Source organism: Rhinolophus sinicus, chromosome X, assembly GCF_036562045.2.
Source record: "Rhinolophus sinicus isolate RSC01 chromosome X, ASM3656204v1, whole genome shotgun sequence".
Lineage (NCBI taxonomy): Eukaryota > Metazoa > Chordata > Mammalia > Chiroptera > Rhinolophidae > Rhinolophus > Rhinolophus sinicus.
In genome coordinates this window covers 62,417,474-62,431,945 of record NC_133768.1, presented here as the reverse complement: position 1 = coordinate 62,431,945, position 14,472 = coordinate 62,417,474, and the positions used below count along the sequence as shown (strand labels likewise).

General features: G+C 34.6%; 1 pseudogene; it reads right to left on the bottom strand.

The window, feature by feature from the left end:
• Window positions 1-4,470: 4,470 nt before the first annotated feature.
• Window positions 4,471-13,763, bottom strand: LOC109438466 (high mobility group protein B2; annotated as a pseudogene).
• Window positions 13,764-14,472: the final 709 nt, after the last annotated feature.

Below are 14,472 nucleotides of genomic sequence, written 5' to 3'. Positions count from 1 at the left end.
CTTTTTAACATATATAATGGTATCGCATTATAATTTCAATTTGAATTTTCTTGCTGTCTAATACAATTGACTACCTTTCAATATTTGTATTGGTCTTGTGTCTACACTCTCTTTTGAGGTGTCTGTTCAAATATTTGTGTATTATTTTGGGTTCTTTATATTTTTTTCTTAATGATTTGTATAAGTTACTTATATATTCTGCATGAACTACTTCTGTCATATACCTTTTTACATTCACTGCGTACTTTTTCCAAATTTTCTGCGGTGTGTTTCAATTTTGCAGTTATTTTTCTTTATGGCTTTATTTTCTGTGATCTCTCTAACCTATATTGATAAAAATATTTTAATAGTTCTTCCAGAATTATTGCTTTGATTTTCACATAAATCTACAATTTACATTTAATTGACTTTTGCACATGGTATGAGGTATAGGTCAAGATTCATTGTTTTCCTTAATATGATATTAAACTCTCCTAGTACTATTTATTGAAAGTGATTTTCTTGCTCTCTTTGCACTGGAGTAGACCTTTTCCAGAAATCAGGTGACCATTGGGTATAGAATTTCAACTTACAGTTATTTTCTTTTAGTTCATTAAAAAGCCCATTCCATTGCATTTTCACTTCTGTTGTTACTAGTGAAAATTCACCTGTCAATTTTATTGTCTTTCCTTTAAAGTTTATGTGTCTTTCTTTTTTACTCTGGTTGCTTTTAAGATTTGCTCATCTTTGGTTTTCAATAGTATATAAACATGTGTCTAATTTAGTTTTCCTTGTAATTACCCTGCTCAGGGCCATTTGATCTTCTTTAATTTATGCCTTGATATCATTCACCAATTTTAGAGAATTCTAAGCCAGTATTTTTTAAAATATTATTTTGTTTTATTCTCATCTCTCCTTCTGGTATGCCAGTTATGAATAATACACTTTATTCACCATGTTCCATCTATTTCTTTTTTCATGATTGCATGTTAAGTCATTTTTCCTTTTTGTGTTTCAGTACTAATTTTTTCCTCCACTTTCCAGCTGACTAATCAGTTCTTCTACATATCTAATTTGTTCAGGAGACACATCTTTTGAAGTTTGAATTTTCAGTTATTATATTTTTCCCATCTATAATTTGTATGTTTCTGTTTTATTCTAGGTCTTTGGTGAAATTTTTATTTTTATTTCTATTTTCATGGGTACATAAATTATAGATATATTAATATTCATAAATACCCCCAATTTATCAATTAATTTTGTTTCTTTTCTATCTTTCCCCTTGAATGTCACTAATTGGGCCTGTTTCTTAGAATGCCTGGGAATGTTTTGGGGATCCATTTAAGATTGCAGAGTAGGTAAATGCTGTGCTTACCTCCTGTCAAGACCATATCAAAATTACAACTAAACTACAGAACAATTACTAAAAATCACCTGAAGTATAGCTGAACTAAAGTCCTACAACTAAGGCCATACAGAAGCAGCAACCTCGAGACTGATAGGAGGGACAGAGACACAGAACAAACTGGCCCCACACCTATATGTGACTGTTAAAAATTGGGAAAGATATTTTGGCTGCAGTGGCCCCCCATTAGAAGAGCGACATGTCCCAGACCCACAGCGGGATCCCCAGCCCAGGGCTTCAGTGCCAGGGAGAGAAGTTCCCTTAATTTCTGGGTGTAAAAACCAACTAAGATTGTGGCTGAGTGAGGTGGAGGGCTGCTGAAGCCCCAGGAGTTGCTCTTAAAGGGCAATAAGTATTGACATACTTGTTGACAGACTCACTAGCTTTGAGTTCCAGTGCTGGGACAGCAGCTCAAAAGGTGCCAGGAACATTGTGGGGACAGAGTCCCAGAGAGTAGTTTCCAGGCTCTCGGCCTCACATGGAAAGGTGCTGGCTCGGGTTTTAGATGGCCATCAGCTGTGACTAGTTGGCCTTCAGCTGTTACCTGTTAGCCATTAGCCACTGACATAACTGCCGTGGCTAAGCTAGCAAGTGGATGGTGGATTGCAGTTGGCAAGTAAGGTTGCTTGACAGAGAAGTGGATGGCAGGTTGCGGATCATGTGACTCCTGCTTCCTGTGTCGCCAACCCAGGCGCCAGCGAGAATATAGTGGTATGACTCCCCTATCTATGGCTCCATGGGTGTCCCTTTTTGGCCTCACCATATCCTGCGTTCTTGTGCGGGGAGCAGGAGCTGAGACCCTGCATGACACCCCGCATGACAGACATACAGGGAGGAACTGAACTGTCTAGCTTCACAATGAGGGAAGGAGAGGCAGCTTTATCCCAGACAAAGAGGCTGATGGAAGCTATTGTTTCTTTGTTGAGCTGTCTTCCCTCCTTGTATGCAGATGCAGATAGCCACCATATCTCAGTGTCCATCAAACTGGTTAAAACCATTTGTTTGCCCTGATTCCCTGAGACCCTGCCCCAACCAATTTTCAGGCCCATCCAAGCTGCTTCCAGTGGCTTTTCCGTATAAAAGCCCTGCCTTGGCTTATGAGATAGACTTTCCTAAAATCTCTAAAAGGTTCACAAAACCCAAACAAGCAGCATCTGGCTTCGGCATGTCCCATACCTCTGGCTGAGCAGCCCTGAGCCTGACACTAGTAATATTTGTATGTGGTATCTAAAGAACAAACAAACAGACAATCAAAATAGAAACAAACTCATAGATACAGAGAACATTTCGATTGTTACCAGATGGGAAAGGGGTGGGTGAAAAGAGGGAAGGGATTAAGAAGTGCAAATTGGTTGTCACAAAATAGTCACGGAAATGTAGGTTAAAGCATCAGGAATATAGTCAGTAATATTGTAATACCTATGTATGGTGTCAGATGAGTACTAAATTTATCAGGGTGCTAGATGGGAGGGGGGTTGAGGGCAGAGTGAAAAAGGTGAAGGGTTTGAGAAATACAAATTGATAGTTACAAAAGAGTCATGGGGATATAAAGTAAAGCGTAAGGTATATAGTCAATAATATGGTAATAACTATGTATAGTGCCAGGTGGGTACTAGACTAGTCGTCACGATTGCTTCTTAAACTATGTAAATGTCTAACCACTGTACTGTACACCTGAAATTATTCTAAAAGAATGTTGAATGTCAACTGTAATTGAAAAATTTAAAAAGGGAGGGGAAAAGTGAATAGAAATAAGAGGTCCAAATTTCCAGATATAAAACAAGTAACTCATGAGGATGTAATATACAGCATGGGGAATATAGTTAATACTATTGTGATAGCATGGTACAGTGTCAGATGGTTGCTAGACTTATCATGGTGATCACTTCTTTAGTTATATAAATGTTGAATAACTATTATGTATACCTGAAACTGATATATTTCATGTTAGGTATATTTTAATAAAAATCTTTAAAATAGAATACCTGGGAGTGTTTTACTAATGCTGATATAAATAAATGTAAGGGGTTTGGTTAATTTTATTTTTATTTGAGGAAATTTACTTTAGTTCTAGTAAGGCAGTAGAGTGTTAGGAGATCACATTGATCCTGTTGGGGAGGGGATTTAGGTTTTAAGTTTTTTTTCTTTTTTCTGGTTTTCTTTTTACCTAGAGTTTATCCTTTTTTGTGATATGAACTAAAAACCTTAAATATTTACTGTGGACCTCCTACTTTGATGGGCCTGAACTGAAATACCCCTCTTTTCAGCACTATAGGATTTGAACAACTAGATCAAGGCGAGAAACGTTTGTTCAGGATTTTATGGTACTAGCTACGGCTTTGAACATGGTTTATGGGAATTCTTTCCTATCTACAGAGAGCTTAGGAGTGGGAAAACAACTTCAGGAAAACATTGCAAGCAGAATTTCACATTTATTTTTCTGTATGGCACTCCTTCACCTCAAATATTATTATACTTGGCAGTCCCTGAACTGTAAATTCTGCACCCGAGCCATGAAAACCTGCAAGCCCCCTGCTTTCTGCCCAGTCTTTATTACTCCTGATGAAAACTGGCAAATTGCCTGAGGGGAAAACACTGAGAGTATTTGAATATCCTCCATATAGCTACCAGGCTGATCTAATTAAAACATAGGACAGATCATACCACTGCACCTGTTTATGTTTAAAACCTTCAAATCTCCTTTTTAAAAATATGCATAATTTTATTACAAAACCTTTAAAAAAACCCAAAATGCAACATTCTAAAAAACCCAGAATTTACTATTGATACTAATTCCTATAAGTTTGCTGTGCTACCATACACAAGAAATTAAAGAAACCATTAAATATTTAGAAACATTTAACATCAGAAGCCTTAAAATCTAACTGTATGTAGTAGCCTCTCAACAAGCTACAACCTGCATTTTTTAAAAAGTATTTTCTCTACAAGCAATCTTATCAGCTACACAAAAATCTGTAGTTTTTCTACTGAAGCTAATATTGAGCTGCACTTGAATTCACATTCTTAGCAAAACAGTTGTCTGAGCACACACACACACTCCACACACTTCATTACAGGAAAGACATTTATTCTTCATCTTCCTCCTCTTCCTCCTCCTTATCTGGTTCATTCTTCTTCTTTGAGCCTGTTAGCCTGCCACAGCCCTTCTTTCCTGCTTATCTTTTGCCCTTGGCATGGTATGCAGCAATATCCTTTTCATATTTCTCCTCTAGCTTAGCTACTTTCTTTTCATATGGTTGCTTATCTTTGGCTGACTGTTCAGACCACATTTCATCCAAATTTTTGCAGTATCCCCAACGGATAAGCTAGGGTGTTCACTTCTAATCTTTGGGTGATATTCAGAGCAAAACAGGAAGTAGGAAGATGGAGGCCTTTCAGGAGCATTGAGATCTTTTTTTTTCCCTTGCTTATCACTTTTGGGAGGAATATAATTTTTCATCTCTCTGTCATAGCGAGCTTTGTCACTTTTTGTCATATCTTCAAACTCTGACTTCTCCTTTGCAGACATTGTCTTCCATCTCTCTGAACATTTCTTGGAGAATTCAGCAAAATTGACAGAAGAGTCTGGGTGTTTCTTCTTCTGCTCTTCCTGGCAGATTTGCACAAAGAAGGCATACGAGGATATCTTGCCCCTCGGCTTGTAGGGGTGTCCATAACCCACGGTGACAGACGACGTCTACCTGGTGGTAGCTTTTCCTCAGTGTTCCACAGAATGGCAGGACTCCACAGGTGCTGCCTTCGTTCCACTCCGACGTGAACTGGTTTCTCAAATCACCTTTTAATACAACCAGAAAGAAAAAAGCCATGTCTTAAAAGCTCAGAAGCATCTGTTCCCAACATATCTGTTACTAAATGTCTTTCTACTAATTTACCACACTTCAACCACATTGATCTTTTTCACGTATACTAATCTTTTCTCTTGAAGGCTGCATAGTCTTTGCTCCTTCTCCATGGAATACATTTCCTCTAGATTGTCTTATGACTTCTTCCTTCTCATTATTATGGTCTCAAATATCACTTCCTCAGAGAATCCTGCCCTAACTAACCTCATAGGTTTGCCCTATGTCATTTTTATCATATTATCTTATTTTTTTCACAGACTTATCTCTACCAGAACTTAATCCATTAATTTGTGTGTTTAATGCCTGTCTCCCTAAGCTAGAATGTAAGTTCCTGGAGAGCAGCAACTGTTTCATTGCCTTATCCACAGAACAGAACCTGATTATAATAGGCCCTCAGCAAATACCTATTAACTGGCCAAGATGACACTTCAGTATAGTGGCAAATGGGTGGTTTATTTAAAAAAAAAAAAAAAAAAAGATCTGAAAGAATTGACTGTCAGAAAGCAAAATTAGAAATCTAAGTGAAAGAATATGTAAAATCAAATTATAAATGGATAAAATAGAAAATGAAAATATCACCACAATTTAAAAGAATATTTATACAGGATTGGGTAAAAGAATACTTTCTTAATGTATATAGAAAGTATATACTCCATAAAGGAGAAAATGAACAGGTTTAGCAGTATAATTATTGTTAAAATGTATGTCACAGGAGATCATAAAGAAGGTCAAAGGGGAAGAATAGATTGGGAGAAAATGTTTGTAGTCCATATGAGTAAACAAAGGTTTAATGTCTTTAGAACATAAAGAGGTGTTAAGATTGATAAAAAGCAGACAACTAATAGATAAATTGATTAAATGTAAGAGCAGATAATTCACAGAACAGCAAATTCAAATTCACAAAAAATACATGGGAAGATTACCAGCCTCACTGTATAGTCAATAAAATACCAATAAAAATAACAAGGTATCATTTCATTTCCTCAGATTTGTAAAAACTGAAAATATTGACAACCCCTAATGTTGACAAAGTTATTGGTAAACAGGTACCCCCACGTATTATAGGAAGGCCTGTAAATAATTAATGTGGGGTGTTTTGTTTTTTTTAAATAATTGGAAAGCACCTATTAATTGAAAGTAACACTTCCTTTGATCCCAAAAATCTTAGGTTTTAAGAATATACTATGTAAAAATCAAAGAATCAATACACAGAGTAGCATTGCTGTATAATTACTTAAAGATGTGAAAACTGGAAACAGCCTGAATATCTCAGTAGGGGAAATATGGTTGAAAGTATGGTAGACTTAAACAATGGAATATTTTGCAGCTAATACAAATTACATACTAAATATGAATGAATTAGCCAACAGAAGGTACCTGTGACATAATTTTTATTGTAAAAATGTAAAAGAGTGCATGTTATTACATTATTTTATACAAAATAAAAGCAAACATATATGATCATATACAAGTATGTTTTTGAATGTAGAAAATGTGTGAAAAAAATTTCTGTGAGATTAGACAAAGAAAGGGAAATTATTTACCTTTGTCAATGTAAAAAAATTGTCCAAACCTGTAGAGAATTTTTATAAGTTTATTTGAGCCAAACTTATGACGTATGCTGGGGAGCAAGATCTCAAATGCTCCAGAGAATAACAGTTTTCAAGCTTCTTTTACATGTTTGAAATAAGGAAGAAATGGTAAGCAAGATTACATAGAAGTGGGAGAAAGCAAGGTGGGGATTGGATTATAAGACAGTTTATAAGATTATGTTCTCTATTATAGGTGGTTATGGCTTATTTCAAAGGTGGGTTAACCTAGATGCACAGAAGCAATGGACAGGGCTTGCTTAAGGCAAAGATAAACCTTTCACTAAAGATGTTATTTGCCTGGGGCATGACTACCCACCATGACATACCCAGTAAGGAACTTATGATCAGATCACCCTGTGAGGTTACTTTCCATAGAACCCTTTTTACATCTACACCTTCTTACTTTATACATTTTTGTTTGACTTTTAATAATGAACCTTTACTGCTTCTGTAATTAAAAAATGTAAATGCAATTTAAAAATTTTTAATGTTTTATATTACTGCAAAATAAAGCCTTGTTTTGGTCCACTATTTTGGAAAAAATTCAATTCCTCAACAATTTTCTACAAAGTGGCTACTACATATAAGGTACTATGCTTGTTGTAGAGGATCAAGGGTATGGGTGCAGAGGTAATAGGTATGAAGACAGTTTTTATGTACATAGAAATCAAATTATAATGATTGAGACAAAAATACACATTTCTATTATCTCAGGAATACTAAGTCATTTGTTTAGGGTGTAACCTAAAGACAAAAACAACACAATGTTCTAAACAGTCTTTAGGGCTTATTGCATTGTTTAGGTTTTGTTTGTTTGTTTGTTTTTCCTCTCTTGCTGTTGGAGTTTTCTAGAAATATGTCTGTATTATCAGAAACAAGTTGAAAAGTACAAGCAATCGCACTGATTGGTTCATTGTTAGGATGTTCATTTCAAATATATTTGAGAGGAAAAAACTGTTCCAATATTTTCTCGTATTCTTATCAGATAAGCTGCCCTCCTATTAAAAACTCATGGGGGGGGCATGCATAAAATTTAATCACAGGAAAATTATTTTGTCTGGTAATATCCTTGTGGGAAATAGAAAGGTTTAAGAGATAGAGATTCAAGTAGCACGTTTTTGTCACTGCATGCAATTACATTCTTATTAAATAATTGTAGGGTAGTTAAAAGTTGCCCTCTTTCTTTAAAATCTATTCAGGAATAGATTGGGACCTTGCTTTAACTCTTGGATATATTTGACTTGTCTCTTTTGGTTAGTATGTAAATTATGCAGTTATGATTTGTGTGTTTAGTAATATGAGGAAAAACAATAAATAATAGACTCACATGGTGCAAATTAGAGAATTCTGGAAATCTTGTCCAAAAATACATATTTTGGGTGCCATTATATATTGTCTGAAATTTTCACATAGATCAATTCTTAAGCTAAGATACTAAATACTGTGTTTGAAATGTCCACTTGCTAACTAGAATCAAAGTAATATTTTGTGATGAGAGCATTCACTTACCCTTTAACTTTAATGAGCATATTTACCTATCAAGTCCCCATGAAATACATGGGGATAATACATTTTGATGGCTGAAAAAAAGTGAATAAAGATCATGGTGGCTTTGGGAAGAAGAAAGCGTTTCTAAGAAAGTAATAAATATCTAAAAAGGATTGACTCTAAGTATATTACAAAGAAATGCTCTGCCCATGCTTTTTTTGGGGTTTTGTATTAGTTTTGCAAAGGAATGTTAGGGCTTCTCTATCTGTTGCAGAACCTGAGGGGGAAAATGCTAGTAGAACTCTCTTTTTCCCATTTTTGGGTAGATAGTGAGCCTCTATGAATGAACACATGAATAAACAGAGTTAAAATCTCACTTTCTCTCAAAAGAAAAAAATGTAATTTGTAGGGGAAAATTAAAAGGAACTAAAGAAAAGAAATTCCATAAATAATTTCAATTTTATAAAAATAAAATTCTAGTTGAAGAAACAATAAATATAATAAGTCTAAGAAAGCAATTTGACCTAGACAATGACCCCAAAACCAGAGCTTGCTTGATCTATTTGCAATTAAGTTTTTACTATAAATGTTAAGTGATTTCTCAGATTCATGTCCAAGTGTTAGACGTACTCTATAATAAAAGAAATTCTTCATAAGTTCTTGGCATTCCAAATGGAGGACAAATGCAAACTGACATTTCATTTTAATTTTTAAAAATTTTAATAATATATTTAACCCAGTAAGTCTAAATATTCCTGTTTCAACATTTTCTTGAAATATAAAATATTATTGAGGTATTTTGCATTCTTTACAATTTTTTTTATTAAAGTATAGCTGGCATATAATATTATATTAGTTTCAAGTGTACAACATAGTGATTCAACATTTATATACCTTACAATGTGATCACCACGATAGTCTAGTAACCATATGTAATAGAGCAGTTATTAGATTTTAGAGACTATATTCCCTGTGTTGTACACTACATCTCTGTGGCTTTTTTATAAATGGAAGTTTGTACTACTTATTCCCCTTCACCTTTTTCACTCATCTCCCACCTCCGTCCCATCTGACAACCATCAGTTTGTTTTCTGGACCTATGAGTCTTTCTGTTTTGTTTTGTTTCTTTAAATAACACATATAAGTAAAATCATACTGTATTTGTCTTTCTGTTTCTGTGTGTGTGTGTATTCTTACAACTTCCTTATCCATTTATCTATTGATGGACACCTAGGTTGCTGCCATATCTTGGCTATTGAAAATAATGCTGCAATGAACAAATGAACGTAGAGTGAATATATCTTCTTGAATTAGTATTTTTATTTTCTTCATCTAAATACCCAGAAGAGGAATTGCTGGGTTTTATGGCAGTTCTATTTTTAATTTTTTGAGGAATGTCCATACTGTTTTCTATGGTGGCTGCATTGATTTATAATCCCACCAACAGTGCACAAGGGTTCCCATTTCCCCACATCCTCACCAACACTTATTATTTACTGACTTTTTGATAATAGCCATTCTGACAGGTATGATGTGGTATCTCACTGTAAAGTTCATTTGCAATACCCTGATGATTAGTGATGTTGAGCATCTTTTCATGTCTGTTGGCCATCTATATTTCTTCTTTGGTGAAATAACTATTCAGGTTCTTTGCCCAGTTTTTAACTGCATTGTTTGCTTTTTCAATGTTTGTGTTTTCAATGTATGTGTTCCTTATATTTTTTAAATATTAAGCCCTCATCAGATATATCATTTGCAAGTCTTCTCCCATTCAAAATGTTGTCTTTTCATTTTGTTGATGGTTCCCTTTGTTGTGCAGAAGCTTCTAAGTTTTATGTAATCCTATTTTTTTATTTTGTTGCCCTTGTCTGAAGAGACTATCTAAAACGATATTGCTAAGACTGATATCAAAGAATTTACTGTCTATGTTCTCTTCTAGGAGTTTTATGGTTTCAGATCTTACATTGAAATCTTTAATCCATTTTGAGTTTATTTTTATATATGGTGTAAGAATGTAGTCCAATTTCATTTTTTTTTTTCCATTTTATCTGTCTGGTTTTTCCAACAACTTATTGAAGAGACTGACATTTCCCCATGGTATAGTCTTGTCTCCTTTGTTATAGATTAATTGACCATATAAGTAGATTTATGTCTGGACTCTCTATTCTGTTCCATTGATGTATCTGTTTTGTTTTTGTTTTTTTGCCAGTACCTTACTCCTGATTATTCTAGCTTTGTATTACTGATTGAAGTCAGGGAGCATGAAACCTTCAATTTTGTTCTTTCTTAAGATTGCTTTGTCTATTTGGAGTCTATTGTGATTATATATAAATTTCAGGATTATGTGTTCTACTTCTGAGAGAAATGCCTTTGGTATTTTGATAGGCATTGCATTGAATCTGTAGATTGATTTTGTTAATATTTTAATGATATTAATCCTTCTAATTGATGAGCACAGTGTATCCTTCCATTTATTCGTGTCCTCTTCAGTTTCTTTCTTCAGTGTCTTATAGTTTTCAAAGTAGAGGTCTTTCATCTCCTTGATTAAACATTTCTGAGTATTTTATTCTTTTTGATACAATTGTAAATAGGATTGTTTTCTTAATTTCTCATTCTCATTTCTAGTGTATAGGAATGCAACAGGTTTCTGTACATTAATTTTGTGTTTTGCAACTTTGTTGAATTGATTTATTAGTTCTAATAGTTTTTTGTGGATTCTTTAGGGTTTTCTATATATAGTATCATGCCATCTGCAATTAGTCACAGTTTTCCCTCTTCCTTTCAATTTAGATGTATTTTTTTTCTTGTCTGATTGCTACAGTTAGGACTTCCAATTCCATGTTGAATAAAAGTGGTGAGAATGGAAATCTTTGTCTGGTTTCTAATCTTAAAGGAAAAAGTTCTGGATTTTTACTGTTGATTAAGTTAACGGTGGGTTCGTTATATATAAACTATATTATTGGAGGTGTGTTCTCTATAATCCCACTTCGATGAGAGTAATTATCATAAGTGGATACTGAATTTTGTCAAATATTTTGTCAGCATCTGTTGAGATGATCATATGATTTTATTCTTTGTTTTGTTAATGTGGGGTATCATGCTGAATGATTTGCAGGTGAAATGATTTGTAAATATCTATTAAGTCTACCTGGTTTAATGTGATGATTAAAGTCATTGTTTCCTTATTGATTTTCTGTATGTATAATCTATCCATTGATGTAAGTGGGGTATTAAAGTCCTCTACTAATATTATGTACTGTAAATCTCTCCCTATATGTCTGTTAATATTTGCATTATATACAGAGGGTGCCAAAAAAAGGATACACATTTTAAGAAAGGAAAAAACTGTATTTAAATTGTAATACTCAATATATACCAATAACAAAAGAAGAATACAAGTCACATTTGATTTCTGCAATTACAAGAGGTGCTCAAAGTGGTCACATCAGCATCTAGACTCTGCTGAGTATGGCAAACATTGTTTGGTAGACTTCTGTGGTGAGCATGTAAACTATTCCAACACCATAGCAGAAGAAGCAGGAGTTGTGCAAGACCTCCCGGATCTTCCCTTGTGCACATCACACACAGCACCATGCATCTCAAACTTATCATGAATGCATGCAGTTAGGCATGTTGGAAGTTCTCTTGCCTACTCACACTTCCATTGTCGTTGTACTTCCACAACATTCTTGAACTTCAAATACCACTTCAAAATGGTCTTGCACACCTCGGACGACAACCATGCTTCAGCCATTTTCTTTGACTGTCCTGCCTGTCGCATGGTGACACTAGCATTCATTTGATTAATGGCATCTTTCGAGCAAATGTCATACTACAAATTGCTACTGTAATTCAATTCAACTTCAAAAAGTAATATATAGATAACATCTCTTAAAATGTGTATACATTTTTTTGGCACCCCTGGTGTTTATGTTCTCTTATGTTGTGAATATTATATCTTCTTTTTGAATTGACCTTTTTATCATCATGTAATGACCTTGTTTCTACCTTTTTACTTTTTTATAGTAACCTTGTCTGATATGACTGTTGCTATCCCAGCTTTCGTTTCATTTATATTTGCATGCAATATCTTTTTCCACCCCTTCACTTTAAGTCTGTGTGTGTCTTTCAATCTGAAGTCTCTTCTAGGCAGCATTTAGATGGGTCTTGTTTTTTATTCATTCAGCCACCATGTGTTTTTTCATTGGAGAATTTAAGCCATTTCCATTTAAAATAATTATTGATAGGTACGTATGTACTGCCATTTTGTTAATATTTTTTTCTGTTCCTTTCTTCTACTTTTAATTGCTTCTCTTGTGAATTGGTTTTCTTTAGTGTTTTGTTTGGGTTCCTTTCTATTTATTATTTATTTATATTTTGTAGGTTTTTTGTTTGTGGTTACCAGGAGGTTCAAGTATACCCATTGACACCTATAGCAGTCTATTAAACTGATAGGTATTCAAGTTTGTACATATTATATGATAATTTCATTTGTACACCCCTTCCATGCTTTATGTTTTGATGTCATATTTTAGATCTTTTTGTTTTTTGTATCTCCTAGATACTTATTGTAATTATAGCATACTAGCTTTTTAAGTTGCTGATTCACTGTGTTATATATTTTCCTTAATGAGTGTGATTTTTTTCTTTCAAAATTTCTTATTTGTGGTTATGCTATGTTATCTTCTTCTTAAAGAAGACCTTTAAACATTTCTGTAATGCCAGTTAGCAGTGATTAACTCCTTTTGGTTTTGTTTGTCTGGAAAATTCTGTACCTCTCCTTCAATTCCAAATTATAACCTTGCTGGGAAGAGTATTCTAAGTTGTAGGTTTCTTTCTGTCCACACTTTAAATATATTCTGCAACTACTTTCTTGCTGATAAAGTTTCTGTTGAGAAATTAGCTGATAGCTTTATGGTGTTTCCCTTTTATGTGACTAGTTGTTTTTCTCTTGCTGTCTTTAAGGTTGTCCCTTTAACTTTCCCATTTTAATTACAATATGTCTTGGTGTGAATTTCTTTGAGTCCATCTTGTTTGGAACTCTGTGCTTTCTGGACCTGCATGTCTGTTTTCTTTTCCAGATTAGGAAAGTTTTCAGCCATTATTTCTTCAAATACAATTTCTGCCCCTCCCCTTCTACCTCTAGTATCTATATAATGTGAATATTAATGCTCTTGGTATTGTACCAGAAGTCCCTTAAACTATCCTCATTTTTTAAATCCTTTTTTCTTTTTACTCTTCCGATTGAGTGATTTCCACTATTCTGTTTTCCAGTTTGCTAATCCATGTTGTATTATATAATCTGCTTTTGATTTTAGTGCACTTTTCATTTGTATTTTTCAGTTCTGATTGGTTCTTTATTACCTTTTGTAACTCTTTGTTGAAGTTCTCACTGAAATCCTCTATTCTACTCTCAAGTTTGGTAAGCATCTTCATGACTGCTACTTTTTATTCTTTATTAGGCAAATTACTTATCTCTGATTCATTGGAGCTTTTGTTTTTGCTATTGTTTTTTTTTTTGTTTGTTTGTTTGTTGTTCCTTAATTTGGAATATATTCTTCCATATTCTCATTTTGTTTTACTTTTTGTATTTGTTTCTAGATTTAGACTTAATAGCTATCTACTCCAATCTTGAAAAAGTGACCTTGTGTAGAAGCAATCTCTGTATAGACTGTGTGTGCTAGGTGGTTTTGGCAGGCTTGTTGGAACTGGGGAGGGCTTGTGTGGTGCCTGGGGTGCCAGTTGGCTAGGGCTAGAGTGGGTTTGGGGTGGTGTGAACACATGTGCAGCAGTACCCTCTTGATCTGGCTTTCTGAAGCATGAGCAGGTCCCTGTATAGTGGCCTGGTACATGCACGTGTGTGGTGTGGTAGTGTCCTGTTGGTCTGGCTGTTTGGGGCCAGATCAGGCTCCTCATGAAACAGCCTGGTGCTGCAGTGCCCCAGTTGACTGGGGTCAGTGCTGGCTCCAGGCAGAATGGCTCAGTGTACATGGAAGCACCCTAACTGTTGGGGGATGGAGTGGTTCTAGGACAGTGCAGCTGGGAATGTGTTATGATGGGCCTTGCAGATTCACCAGAGCATTTGAAAGAACTCCTGCCCACCCTAGTTTGGTTGAACAGGAATGTAAAAAAATGGTGCTCACTG